Source organism: Diachasma alloeum, unplaced genomic scaffold (assembly GCF_001412515.2).
Source record: "Diachasma alloeum isolate Michigan unplaced genomic scaffold, Dall2.0 Dall_scaffold_00180, whole genome shotgun sequence".
Classification (NCBI taxonomy): Eukaryota; Metazoa; Arthropoda; class Insecta; order Hymenoptera; family Braconidae; genus Diachasma; species Diachasma alloeum.
This window is the reverse complement of record NW_021680346.1, coordinates 2,221,472-2,235,835: the sequence shown is the minus strand read 5'-3', so window position 1 is coordinate 2,235,835 and position 14,364 is coordinate 2,221,472. Positions and strand designations below refer to the sequence as shown.

Genomic DNA, 14,364 nt, shown 5'->3' with positions numbered 1-14,364 from the left:
GGGGGGGGGGGGGGGGGGGGGGGGGGGGGGGAGAGGAGAACAGCGTGTTCTTTCTGCAGAAACTAAAGCGATTGTCTAATCGAACTTGGTGAGGGCTAATTAAACCAGAAGAGGAGACAAAGGCCGAACTACAGAGTAGAAAGCTGAGGCTACCCCTGTGTTTTCGAACAGAATAATAAAGAATGCAAATTTCGTTATCGGAATTCTGAGACAACTGTTGAATAACTTTCCGCGGACCAAGGGAAAGAGTTTTAATGGTGATTGACGGTAATCACTCGGGAAAATTTCTGACTATCGGTATAAGCGATTGAGTGATTGACGTGTATTTGGGTGAGAGATTAACTGGATTGATGTACAGCCCGAGTGAATTAATGACCCATAATGGCTTTACATAATGGGAAAAATTGAGAGGTCAAGCTCGTGTGGGGATGACGGGGCATGTGAAGGCCATATGAGGGCCTTATGTGGGCCTCGCGGGTCATATGAAGGTCATATGAGGGCCTTGGCGGTCATATAAAGGTCATATGAGGTCCTCATGGGCCATATAAAGGCTCAATGGGCCCTATGCAGGTCGTATGAGGGCTTTATGGGTCATGAGAAGGTTATATAAGAGCCTTATTGGTCATAGTAAGGTTCTATGAGGGTCTTATGGATCATAAAAAAGACCTGAGGGCTTTGTAGGTCATATAGAGACCTTATGGACCGTATGAAGTTCATATGAAGATCTCATGGACCATACTAATGCTATATAAGGGCCTTATGGGCCATATAAACATAACCTGAAAGCCTCGTGGGCCATATAAAGGTCATCAAGGCCTCATGAACCACATGAATTCTATATAAGGGCCTTATGAGCCATATAAAGGTTCTATGAGGGCCTCATGGGCCATATAAAGGTCATGTGCACGTCATAAGGGCCTTATGGGACATTAGAATGCTATATCAGGACCTTATGAGCCATCTGAGGGCCTTGCGAATCATATAAAAAAATATTCCAGAGCCTTTTCAAGTAATTTTAAGGTCATATAAAGACTTTATAGGTCCGATGAAGGTCACACAAAGTCCTCATGGGTCATATAAAAGCCTTATGGGCCATATGAAAGTCATGTGAAAGTCATATAAGGGCCTTATGGGTCATGTGAGGGCCTTATGGGTCACAAAAAACTCTTCCAGGGCCTGATTAGGTCGTTTTAAGGTCATATAAGGGTTTTATGGACCATATCAATGCTATATGAGGGCCTTATGGGCCATATGAAGGTCATATAAGAGCCTCGTGTGCCATATTAAGGTCATGCGAGGGCCTTATGACCACATAAAGCTCGTGCAAGGGCCCTACGAGGTCATGTGAAGGGGACTGCCTCATGGATTTAAATTCCAACTCAGAAACATTTCATATAAATTCCTACTCGTCGTGCAAGAAAAATGACAATTGTTAATGCAGAACCTAGGAGAAAATCCACCACCAATGAGTCGGCAAATGATAATACACAAAGCCTCCCCAGGTGGTGAAGAGAATGCCATGAGTGTGAGATTGAGACACCGGAAACGGAAACCATTAATGGCGGAACGGGCGGACGAGTACCGGGGCGCTGTGAGTAGATACGCGAGTGAACCAGTAAAATAGAGTAAAAGGAAGAATGAAGAAAGTGAGATGAGTGGAGAAGCACAGAGGTAGAAAAGAAAGCACGGGTAAAAAATGTGCCCAGGATAAAAGGGAAGTAAGTTATATAGAGGGGTGAGAGATTGGTGCACAATGCCATTGTGAATTCGTAACCACGCGCCTCTCTCTCGCTCTCTCTCTCTCTCTCTCTCTCTCTCTCTCTCTCTCTCTCTCTCTCTCTCTCTTTCTCTCTCCCTCTCTGTTTCTGGCATCCAGAGAACTGGAGAAGCTCATCCTTTCTACACCTTTTTCCTGGTACACTTGAGTTGGTGTCTCTGTACCTGCTGCCATCCGACTCGTTCGTCTATGTTCATTATTATGATTTTTTTTTGGCTGGGATAAAAGCTCGTCGACGAGGTGGATATTAAAACAATTTTTAATTTGCTGAGTGGAAAATTATCTACGGGGTATTCGAGAGGATGAAAAAATCCTCAACTTATTATTTTTGTTTGAGATATTCGCGAGATGGGGTGTTGAGGGAGAGGAATTTCATGTGAAATTGAAAAAAAAAACGTCGCATTTTACTATTTTATTAAATAGAAAGACAAAAATTTTAATTCGGGAAATTTTTTTTCTTGATGAATAATGTTACTTTTTTTCATGGCATTGTTGAAATTTTTTTGAAATTCCATGGAAAATGTGATAGTAATTTACGTGATAGTGCCATTGAATCGGATTTAAAGAAAAAATGGTTATGAAATTTCAAGTCTTAGGTAGAATTCAAGGAAATTCATGAACTTTCAGTGTGAGTGAGATGGAAATTTCACAACTTCATTGAATTCTCAATGAAACATGAATATTCAAAAACACAATGACATGAATTTTCAATTTTTCTTTTAATTTTCCCGATTTTTCTGAATTATTACGAATTAATTTAACTGAAAAATGGAGTATTTTATTGATTTTCAGATCATTTGAACCGAAAACTCATGGAATATTTGATTTCGCAATGTCACTATTTCCTAGAAGTTCAGTGGAAATTAAACACGATAAAATTTTCCAGGATTTGACACGGGAAATTCAAACGAAAATTTTTAACAGTGTGAGTGAAATTCGGAAACATTTGAAAAGATTTTGGATTCATTTTTCATGAAATAACAGCCATCAATTCGAAAAAACGAGAAAAATTATTATATTATAGTTTTTGCTTAAGAAACTTGTGACATTAAATAAAGACAAAGAGAAATTTCATGTCAAATAGAAAACAAAATGGCTCATTTTCTTCATTTTATCAAATGAAAAGTCTGAAAACTTGATTCGACATTTTTTTTCCTGATAAATAATGTTATATCATTTTACAATGCATGAATGTAACTCTGAATCATTTGAACGAATGTTGAATTCATTTTTCATAAAATAACAGCCATCAATTCACAACGAAATGTGGATATTTGTCACTGAAATCATCGAGAAAATAAAAGAATTCTCCCATTATCAATTTTTATCTCAGAAATTTGAGAGATCGATTGTCAATGAAAGAGAAATTTAAATGAAATTGAAAAAAAAGTGTCGTTTTCATCATTCCATCAAATAAAAAATCTAAAAACTGTAAATTCCACTAATTTTCATTCGTGATAAATAATGTTACATCATTTCACGGCACACAACTGAAATTCTGAAACATTTGAAAGGATTTTGGGTTCATTTTTCATGAAATAACAGCCATCAATTCAGAACGAAATACTGCGTGGTGTTGGTGTGGTAATATCTGACTGATTTGGTGGATATTTCTCTCCGAAATCATCGAGAAGATAAAAGAATTCTCCCATTATTAATTTTTATTTGGGAAATTTGAGAGATCGATTGTTAATAAAGAAGAATTTAAAATGAAATTGAAAAAAAAGTGTGATTTTCATCATTCGATCAAATATAAAGTCTAAAAACTGTAAATTCCACTGAGTTTCATTCGTGATAAATAATGTTACATCATTTCACGCTACACGACTGAAATTCTGAAACATTTGAAAGGATTTTGGGTTCATTTTTCATGAAATAACAGCCATCAATTCAGAACGAAATACTGCGTGGTGTTGGTGTGGTAATATCTGACTGATTTGGTGGATATTTCTCTCCGAAATCATCGAGAAGATAAAAGAATTCTCCCATTATTAATTTTTATTTGGGAAATTTGAGAGATCGATTGTTAATAAAGAAGAATTTAAAATGAAATTGAAAAAAAAGTGTGATTTTCATCATTCGATCAAATATAAAGTCTAAAAACTGTAAATTCCACTGAGTTTCATTCGTGATAAATAATGTTACATCATTTCACGCTACACGACTGAAATTCTGAAACATTTGAAAGGATTTTGGGTTCATTTTTCATGAAATAACAGTCATCAATTCACGAGAAAATACTGTATGGTGTTCGTATGGCAGTATGTGACCGATTTGTGCCAGCAAATACGTGGGATGGGAGGGGTAAACTGGAGGATGAGATGTTTGGAACAAAACTGTTGGGGTGGGTTTGGCATTCATCGATCAAACGTACACCGGCTGTGGTGATACAGGTGATATGGACACACACACGACTATCTTTGGGACAACACACGAGGCTTTTTGGTAGCTACACGCTGTTACAAACACTCAGTCAGAGACTCGGAGGGCTCTTTCAGACAATGGCCAAACACGTTTCTATGGGCAATTATTCAATGCATAGATACAACGAATTCAGGCTCGCTCGATCCTGCGTCACTGCGGTTTAGCCATTGTCTTGTGATTTGTATCCACAGCTGATCGGAATCGCGGAACAGTGGAGTTGGCTGATGAATATGATGGAGTTTACGGAAAATTTTTGGACAAGACCAGAGGATATAAAATTTCTAATTCTTATTTCTCTATTCTCTTCTGCTATTTTTTCATGTCATAGTACTATCATCAATTGAAATGTTATCAAATATTTGCGCATTATTTCGTTCTGTCAAATAATTCTACATTCAGACCCTCTCAAGACTCGAATTCGTTTCCAGTCCGGGTTTACTCAAGGTTCAATCAAGGTTTAATCAGTGTATAGCCGGGATTTAACCAGGGTTTATTCAGGATTTAGCCAGAGTTTAACTCAGGTTCAGTCAGAAGTTAGTCGGGACCATGAATCAGTATGAATAAGTATTCAACATAATAGACTGGTACCTGAGTTCAATAGAGATAGAGATTTTGATATAAAAAGGTCATGACGGTATTGTGTAACTTGATAAGCAATGATGCTGTTCTCACCATTTTTCAACTTGATTAAGAAACCATTGAAATATACTTTTCAAGTCCTGATTTAATTGCTATTACTGATGATTCTTTCAGGAATTATGAAAAAACCGATTTTCTCTTTCAAATCGCATAAACAATGTGCTATAACTCAACAACGAATTGTGCGACCCCCTTCATATTCTGATAGAGTCAAGAGGGTATTGTTATCAATTTTTTGAGCCGTGACTAATTCCATTTTGATGACAAATTTTTGAGTAATCGTTAAAAAATCGATTTTTGGAAAAAAATCGATTTTTTTGAATCTGTATGAAAAATTGAATGTCAATGAATAAAGCTTATTAAAGTCTATATTCATAAAAAAAATTGAAGAAATTCGATTAATCCCTTTTAAGAAAATTTCGAAAAAACTAAAAAAAAAGATCACGTACATACAGGGGGCGTAACGAGTTGAAATATCATGCGATAAGTTATTTTTTCCAGTATTATATCCCAAAAGAACCCAGACGTGAGGATAAAATCCGCTATAACGTCCGCGCGTTAAAATCAATCAATAACTCCTCCCACTCGATACCTGACGATCCAACGAGAATTGTTGGCTCGTTCAACAAAATCGTAAAGTCAAAATAGGAAATCACCAATAACCCATAACCCCATACAACTTCAACCAATAGGTTGACGATATTGCTCATGGGGCGGATCGTCGGAATTCCGCATTGTGTTCCAGACTGTCGCGTATTTTAATCGTTAACGAGAAAAAAAAATGCCATAGATTTATCTCTCCACTCTGGCCTCCTCTCGCCGAGTGGAGAGGACGATAAACCCGTCGATGTTGCGTCGCATGATTTTTTTTTATGTCATAGTCGAAACAAACATAAAAAGTAAACTCTCCCACCCCCACTGCTCCGAATGCATTGAACCAAAATTGATTCTGTCAACATTGGGAAAAAATGCATCAGCTATGGCACGATGAACTGCATAAATCGCTGTTATTTTTTTTGTTTGCTTTATAAATCACTAGGAGGGATGATAACGAGGTGCGACAGTTGTCAATGTTCATTTGGTTTATTTAATATTGTTGGATTTATTAATGATGCATCGATTGGGGAATGATTGAGTTTTTCAATTCGAAATGTTTTGGTAAATCAAGGGAAATTAGTGAGGAAATTAGAGCACAAAATATTATATTAGTTTATAAAGTCAAAATGATGCAAACTAGGGGGCTACGCCCCCGGCTCGCTCCGCTCACCAACCCCCATATGACCTTCGTAATCCTTATTCTCACCCTTGTGACCCTTAATCTGACTTATATAACCCATAATCTGATGCATGTGACTCTTAATCTGTCCCTCACGACTCAATCTGAACCTTATAACCCTTAATTTGATCCTCATGACCCTTATTCAAACCCTCGTGACCCTCATTATAGAGCTCATGGCCCTTAATCTGACCCATATAATCCTTGATCTGACCCTCATCACCCCTATTTAGACCCTCGTGACCCTCATTATAACGTTCATGACCCTTAATTTGACCCCTGTGACCCTTAATCTGACCCTTGTCTCTTAATATGTTCCTCACAACCCTTAATCCGACTCCTGTGACCCTTAATCTGATCGCTGTAACCCTTAATCTGACCCTTGTGAACCTCAACCTGACCCTTCTCACCCGTATTTTTATCCTCATGATCCTTATTCAGACCCTCATGACCCTCATTATAGTGCTCATGACCCTTAATCTGACCCATATAACCCTTAACCTTACCGTCACCCTTAATCCGACCTTTGTGACTCTTAATCTGCCCTTACGACCCTTAACCTGACCCCTGTAATCCTTAATCTCACCCTTGTGACCCTTAATCTGAACCTTGTAACCCTTAATTTGATCCTTATGACCCTCGTGACCCTTATGATCCTTATTCTAACCCTCATGACCATTATTTTGACCCTTGTGATCCTCAATTGTAGAGTCTTAATTTTGAGTACCAAATTTTTGTCACCAAAAGTCGATGTTGTAATATAGATAGATAATTATAAAAACATCCAATAAAAATAATTTGACACTCGTAAGTGATGGGAAAAAAATCAATCAGACAAAAAATTAATATTCAAGAAATGTTCAAATGCACACTAGAATAGTTACTGGAAAATTAAAAATTTTCGTGCTTAGAAATTGATTCAAGGCTCGATAACAATGAGACTCCCCTTCCGTTTCACCCCCTGGGAAAATACAGACGAAAAATCTTAAATTTCTTGCTTTCCAGGTGGAAAACACGTCTCATTTTATCACTAGTATCTGCGATGAATTTAGGGTTTAAATTCCATCAATTGCTCCAACAAAACAAATTGGTCTATTTCGAATGAAGAATAATATTCTCGGATTGAAGAATTTCCTCGTCTCCGCCTTATCATCTCCAAGATTCCCGACATCCTGCATGTTTCAAATTCCCATGATGAATGCATTATTCTCTTTCGTCCTTCGCAATCGTCCACTATTTCGTGATTCAAAATTCTCGAGTCTCTTCCTGCTCGCCGGTCACGTTGTCTCGCATTTTTCGCATGCCCTGGACGATACGACAACGCATATTTCTCCAGGTCAAGATTTTTCCGAGTCTCATCAGCACATACGTGTGTGTTTATTTTTCTCTCCATCTCGGACAAACAATCCGTGCAAACTCATTCAAATCCTCATATTTGCGGAGGATTAGCAGGAGAAGTAATGAGAAATTAACTCAGCGACCTAAGCACACCTCCGGATAACACTTGCGCCTCGTTTTACATAACTCCGAAGGAATCCGAACCTTTCCCACCAACCGCCTACTATACCGGATGCCTTTCTCATCATGCGTGTACAATCCCGACGACCTTGAGACATAAAAGCACGTGAATAGGCGCCCGAGAAGGCAACTTCCGCCCGCAGCAGTTGAGTCTGATGCTCGTACTCTACAACTGCCGGCGAAGAAATTTCACCTTCACTCGGCTCCTTGTTTTCTCATGATCAGAACAATGTGGTTATGAAGTGATTAGGTGACACCACGTGTTTACAGAGTTGATTTCAGTGATTGCGGGGAGATGGGATTTCAACACCCAAAAAGTGAGAGTTTAATTCGAGATTTCGAAGGTTTTAATTTGAAGCGTGAAAGTCTTAAAGTAGTTCTACCCTTACGGTAAATTCAAAGATTATTGAAAGCTTTGCAGAAAACTCGATTAGATTCGGAATTTTAATTTTTCTCAATTTAATTATCGCTTTGGTTTTTCAAAGAAGAAATGTTTAAAAATCAGCATTTAACCCAGTGTCTTATGTGAAAATTAAAATTTCCATTGTAATCAAAGATTAAAATCTGAATTTTTTTTCATTAGATGTGAAAAAATCAAGAATTTTTTTGACACCTCATAAAAAATAATCCACCGTTTGCAAACAAGTTTTATTATTTATTTATAAGAGGGAAATGTTTGAAAAAATATCAATATTTTGCAAAATTTAATTTAGATAATACTGACTGGGTATGAATTTTTTCAAATTTTTTCCATGCAATTCAGTTGAAAAATTTAAAAACTGAAAATATCCAAAAGTACAGCGTAGCCCGGCCGAAGGGTAGAGCTACTTTAAGTTGAGAGTTTCGAAAGTCTCGTCGAGAGAAAAAATTAGACATATTCCCCCTGAAGATATCTTTTGTCGTGTTGAATCAATTCAATTGTGGACAAAAAAGAAAGTTTCCACCAAAACATGATAATTTTCGTAGTAGTAATTGTTCTCGTGAGACATTTGTCTTTCGGGTAAATAAATCCGTCCTACAGAGAATTATATGAGGCTCCGGTTTCATCAAGTGAATGTTATTGAGTAGTGTATATCTTTGTCCAATAAACACTTATAATTTCCATGGAGCAAATGATAATTTCAAGAGGAAACTACAATTTTCTTGCCGATAACTGTGTTATTGGCCAAACTAAATAATTTCGAGGGGACAAGTTTTTTTGGAAAAAAAAAATTCTTTCCTCGTCAATGTATTCTTTCTGTGGTATAAACCTATGGAGTTCTCTCAGATGAATTGATTGTCGACAATAGATTATATTTTTTCCTGCCAACAGTTCGAATTCTTCTAGGGATATTTCTGATGATAACGACAAAAATTTAATTTTTGTGAAAGATATTTAATTTCCTTCTGTCAAGTTTGTAATTTCCCTTAAATAAATCTCACACTACTTGAATATCCCCACAGAGATCATAAGTCTCAAAATAAAGTTTGTTTTTCTTGGATAAAAGCCTTCCAGCATCACGCAACATGATTCCATGACTGCAGTTGACTTTGAGCGATGTCATTAATTCTCAATTAATTATCCCACAGAGATTAAAGCGCCATTGACTCCGATTGAATTAATCAACGCGGAATTATCAAGTCCCGAGATAATAAATTCATCAAAATGCCGATAAATGAAGCAGGAAACCAACAATTTTCTCTGGTTTCACGGAAGACCCGTCAAAGGATCCGGTGACATTCTGAGTAATTGCGATTTCATCGCCCTCAAAACCACTAAAACCAGTTGAACTTCAAGGTTAAGTACCACTGACTGAGCCATTGACCGCATTAGCATAGAGCGGCCATAAATCCATCGGCATTAGTTTCAAAGTTGTTTTGAGAAGGTAGACAGTAACCTGAGGGCAGCGATTTGTCTTCAAAGGCTGGGTCGCATGATTAGATGGGATCAATGGTGAATAAGTAGACGGCCTCACCGAGGCCATCGACCACCAATGTTAACTACACAGGAATACCAGTTATCTGCACACGTGTACATGCACTCGATAGGACATATAAATGCACGTGTTACATATATGAAACACTGTGTGTGATGCCAACCGCGTGAAACCCCGAGGCAGGCGAGTGGTCAACAGTTCCGCCCCATCACAACTGCATCAACTATTGCCTATCTCTTTATCCTACTGACCCTTTGAGATCGACAGTATTAAGAATATTCAAGTATCTAAACAATGAATTACCAAGCACTTGTGGAAATTTAATAATGGGTTGATAATTCATTTTTTTCAACAACCAATTGGTGGACTTTAACTAATAGTTGATGAACTCCAACAACTAGTTGATGAATTTCAACAACTAGCTGGTGAACTTCAACAACTAGTTGTTGAATATCAACAATTAGTTGTTGAATGTCAACAACTAGTTGTCGAAATTTAGTAATGGGTTGATAATTCTTTTTTTTTCAACAACTAGTTGGTGAATTTGAACAACTAGTTAGTAAATTTCAACAACTATTTAGTGAATTTCAACATCTAGATGTTGAAATTCACCAAATAATTTTCTCCGTATAGATTAAGCACTTTAAAACTACATTTTCCACAGAATTATTATTTTTTCAAACATTTGCTGTTTATAAATAAATAAATAATCCGTTTTGTTCCAAACTGAGAGAAAAAATAAGCTCTGTTGAAAAATTGATTCAACACAACAAAAGATTTTTTGAAATGAACCTATCATTTTTCGGCTGAAAAATTTGTCGTTTTCGAATGACCATTTGATTGAGAAAAATCCTGAATGTGAGAAATTTCTCGTAATCCTACGTCCAAGGGTGACAAAGGAAGATGTGATGTTGGAAATTCTAATAATGACGATAAAGTCCTCCAACTTCACAGAAAAACTCACTCGATGTCACTCGTTACTTTTTAATTAACTCCGCGGCATACTCTCCTTTACCCGCAATCCCGTAATAGAATTAAAATAACCCCACATGCTTGTGTATTCCTTTTGCCCACTCGACTATGGAGAATGCGGAATTCCATCCTGTGCGACTGTCTCTCACCGCAATACATGTATGCAGCCACTGAATGGCAATTAATTAAAGCAAGAGCCCCGGAACAATCCACAAATCGATTCATTTCGTTGAATATCGAAGACCCAACATTATTTGTTCCCCTTCGCTCCAATATTTTGGTATTGGAAAAATAAACACCGGAGAATTTTGATTGAAACGTTCCACAGTTTATCTACATTTGCATTCGTGGAGAAATCGAATTCCGAAGAAAGAGAATAGTTAATACTCTAACATAATGTTGGTTTACAATGCACGACAGTTTTAATTGCCATCTTTTTATTCACAGATGAAAAAAGAAAGCTGGGGAAATATCTCGAATCGAAAATGAGAACGCGAGCATGGCGGATATCTCGAGCGAATGGAGAAAGTAAAGCGGTTCAATCATGAGTGCAATCGTCTTGCGGCGAATTTTCATGAAGCTCGCCTATCGAACAAAATAGAATTGATACCATTCTATGAAACATGAATAAACGAATCATAATTGCCCAAATCATTTAGGTCAGAGGAAAATAGAATAATTCTACTTTCTTAATATTGCGTTTACTGAGGTTTTCTTCGAACAAAGTTGATTAAAATTAATAGCTAGAATTATGAGTTTATCTCACATTTTTGACGTTAAGGATAGGAGAATCTGAATGCAATATAGTGAAAATGATGATCAATTTTTTCACTTTGAACAGATAATGTTAATATCCAAATAAGAAATTTCTGATATGAATAAAAAAAAGCTGTGATTCAATATTCCAAATGAAGTTTTAATTTTTGATTTGGTGCTGAAAACACGAGATGACAATATTCTAAGCACGGAATTATATTGATGAGATGAACAACAGATTAATTGAATTACCGTGTGGACTAACTAAAAATTGATAACAGTGTGGACGGGCACTTTTACCACACTATCAGCAAACATTGAATTCCAGAAATTCACACCCTAAAGTGTGTTTTAAAAGGAATTGAATTGTAATTATGATTAAAATCTTATTCAGTGAGCATAGGAATTAGAACATGAGCAAATCATTTATTGTGATATGAAAATTTAACAGCTGATAAATTGGGATATATGATTCTCATCAGTCGTATTGCTTTTTTCAATGAGAATGATTATAAATAATTAATTGAAAAAAGGAATATAGAATCACGATAAAAATTTCCAACAAATATACCGAAAATTTCAGCAGAGAATTCTCAACGGCGCAAAATCGAAAACAAACACACGAAACTCGGTTATCGGCTCTTAATCTTGACGCAGCAGCTGATAGAGCAGCGATTTCTCATCTCGATTTCCTGATTACGACCCCATGTCGACAAAATCTTCCAGCCGTACCTCAGGTGAAATCAAACTGCCTTCACTCCGCGTAACATCGGAAGTCATTTCGAGTGTTGTTGGTATTTTTCTTTTACAAGGAGTATCAAATAAACTACGTGAAAAGACTCGTCTTCCAAGTGAACGAGGAGACTTCCTCGGTGTGGGCATTATATGACAGCATTCCCGACGACTGTTCTACTGCGGACGTTTCACATCATTCATTGAGCGTAAATAAGTAGGCAATGACTGTCTACGATTACATTTCCGGACGATTCAACTGTTTGCCAATAGCATCGGATCTTCAAAATGAGTTGAGGGTTATATACGCCGCGGAATGATGAAAGTTTCGCAAAGTGGCTGCCGTAAATTTCGATCTGAAATCCACGGTGGTTTTACGAGCATTCATTTTACGGTGAAACCGAAATGTCCTGCGGATATCGAACGACGGTGGGTGTTTTTATATCGAAGTATATGCCATTAATGTTGGGTTATTCGTAGCAAGTTCGAGATATCAACAAGAGGATAATTCACCGAAAGGAAAAATTGAAATTGAGAATTTGTCTCCAGTTGTGGTGGGAAAAATTGATGACGTTGGAGAGATGTTTATCTAAGTGGAAGCTATTGGAAGTATTTATCCTCCTGTTAGCGTTCATCGGAATGATCAAGACGACCATGCATTGTAACCCAACATCACAATAAAGGATTAGGGAAAGAAAAATATTTGAATAGAACGTGATGACTGCATTTGTGACTGCAAGAGTACTCGACATCGAGCCGAAATATAAATTGCTCACAGAGAATGAGAATTATCTTTGCATCAGGAACAATATTAGGACACACACAAGGACGCCCTCATATCCAGGCTTCAGCGCTCTATCTTTTCATTTCACTTCACGATTACCAAACGATTATCCAACCACCCTCACAGTCTCGATTCAATTGAGAATTTTCTACTTTGATCAATGATGTGTTCTAAATTACATATGTTGTACCTGAACATCAATGTAACCAAATAGTCACTGACAACTCATCTCATCAACAAATAAATCATCTATTTAATCACGTTGATTTCTCATTGGAATCGACATCGCAACTACGTCATATCCATTTCCACAAACTTCTACATTTTTACTACATCGGCAGATTCTATAAACCCCTTCTCATGGTTCAACAATAATCCAAAGAAGCTCAATCATGCCCTGTATTATTTTTCAACACTTCACCAACTCCAATTTTCTCTTTCAATCTTCGAAATTCACGTTGGCACACGTCTCATTACTCAGTCCCTGTTTCGAAAAGTTTAACTTTTGGAAATTGGATCCGGGGGTTGTGTGGACACAGGATGGGCGCACGCGGTAAAAAACAAGAAAGAGGAGGAAAAACTCCTCAACGAAGACAGAACATTTGGATCCAATGCGGTTAATTCTGGCAACATCCACAGATTCTGTAAATCCATTTACATGGTTTCACTATCATCATCTCGTTTCATTCCGAATGTCAAACATTGCAGGCTTGAAGACTGTCAGACTTCAAGACTGTCATCTGTTGTTGGCCAACATCGTAATAACGGATTCATCAACTCTGAATCGATTGAGCAGTTCCACTCGAAAGTAATGATGTGATTCAGTGATCATGAACTTACCGATTCAGCACTCCCTGGCAGACTCCAACAGACCCTCAATAACGGCCTCCAATGTATCCTCGTCCCTCAAGTTGACTGCGAACGAGGTCCACCAGCATGAATCCAGGCAATTGTCATCTATCACCGACAGAATCATCGATTCCCAGCGCGATATGACACACCACAAAAAACCAGTTGATGACAGTCTCCGCACTGAAATGAATCATGACTCATTTGAAAACTCTGAGAAGCCTCACGCCGATTGACATGAGAAAAACCGACACTTATATAAAAGGATTTAGTTTCTGTTGACAAGGCTTCTCAACTATTACCACAATTCGTTTACAGCAACTAAATCGTTTCAGCTTTTCTATCCGCGCTGTACTGAAGTCGACAGTTGGTTACGTCGAATGTACATAGTCGAAATAAGGTTAACGAAATATAAATAGTCTGATAGATTGTCAGTCGAGTACCGGAGTAGATAACACATTTGACTATTCATGAACGTCAGTCATCGCTCTGACACCATTTGCCGAGATGCAAGGAACAATTTTATGTAAAAAAAAAAGCTAGGAAATTCGGTAGAAAAATATATGGCCGTGACTATTCGCACCATTGCGTGAATCACTCCCGTACACTCCATACACTCCACGCATGCGTGAAGTTTGTGTGTTTCACGCAGCCGAATTTTCATACTGCTGTGTATTTCACGCAGTTGAAGTTTCATACTACTGTGTGTTTCACGCAGTTG

General features: G+C 37.5%; 1 protein-coding gene across 1 annotated transcript in view; it reads right to left on the bottom strand.

The window, feature by feature from the left end:
* LOC107045552 (putative polypeptide N-acetylgalactosaminyltransferase 9) overlaps positions 1 to 14,364 on the bottom strand; it is a 221,374-nt gene that overhangs the window by 177,144 nt on the left and 29,866 nt on the right. Inside the window, exon 2 of the mRNA XM_015267857.1 lies at positions 13,635 to 13,826. The gene's annotated coding sequence lies outside the window, so the exon portion shown is untranslated. The remainder of the gene's footprint in view (positions 1 to 13,634; positions 13,827 to 14,364) is intronic.